At 39.4% G+C, this 1,047-nt stretch overlaps 1 protein-coding gene across 1 annotated transcript in view; it reads left to right on the top strand.

The window, feature by feature from the left end:
* The window catches only part of MCL1 (MCL1 apoptosis regulator, BCL2 family member), a gene marked incomplete in the record, with an annotated part of 5,738 nt that overhangs the window by 1,143 nt on the left and 3,548 nt on the right, over positions 1 to 1,047 (top strand).

Raw genomic sequence — 1,047 nt, 5'->3', positions numbered from 1 at the left:
TTTGCATAGCGCTCTTTGTGCTTTTCTCTGTATTTGCATGCGCCGGGCCTGTTGTATTGCGCACACTCGCTGATCCCTCCAGAGCTGTATACGTGGTGCACACAAATGCCATGGACTCCACCTTGTACTGGCCGCAATACATTCAGCTTTTCCTGGTGTTTCCTCATTGCTCATACAAGTTGTACAGCGAGTTTTGCCACATTACAAATTGCCCTTATAATTTATTTCCCCTTTATAAGCTATGCAGATGTTTTGTATTTTCGGTTTGGTATACTTTTGGATGGTGGAAACTTTTATTATATGACCTCCAATAATAGAGGCATGCAGTGTTTTTGTTTTGGTGGATCACACAATATGCCCGCTTGGGACTCCTTGGCCTATCGCTGCATTGTGATACTTTTTACTGTGTGGGCCTATTTTATTTATTTTTTTATTGTCACAAGAATGCAATCAGATAAAAGTTTGGAAATTTCCAGTGATTGCAGTATGTGTTCTGAGTTTTTATTCCTGATTAGTTGTCAGGCTGAAGAATTTAAACTCCAGTAACCCCTGGTGGTTTGCAAGCTGCATCCTGTTTTAAATTCTTTTATAATTTATGGTAATGCATTATTCCAGCACAGGGTTTCCTCCTCCCATTGATTTTCTGGTGTTTTTCCAGATCTCTCTAGCAAGTCAAGAGAGAGGAAAATGAAACCAGTTGAGTTTTTTTTTTTTTTTTTTTGCTTTTTTTAGGTTGTGTTTTTGAATATCCTGTTTTGCAGTGTTGAGCAATGAACTGAAAAAACACCTTATTTTAACACTTCCCCTATCTGTTTGTCAGCTAATCGAGGGGTTTGGTAAAATTATACCAATTATTAGAGTGCTAGTGGATCTCTTACGGTATATGAAGGCCAATAACTGGGCACAACCAAAAGCTTTTCTGTGTAATGGATGTGATCATTGCTCAGTGTGGTGCTGTAGGGCCCATTCATTAACACTATTGCATGGGTTATCACTCTATAAACTGGTTGGGGGTTCCTCTGGAGGTTGTTAGCAGGGGTTCATTGA

Source organism: Pyxicephalus adspersus, chromosome 12, assembly GCF_032062135.1.
Source record: "Pyxicephalus adspersus chromosome 12, UCB_Pads_2.0, whole genome shotgun sequence".
Lineage (NCBI taxonomy): Eukaryota > Metazoa > Chordata > Amphibia > Anura > Pyxicephalidae > Pyxicephalus > Pyxicephalus adspersus.
This window is presented reverse-complemented; position numbering and strand designations above follow the sequence as displayed.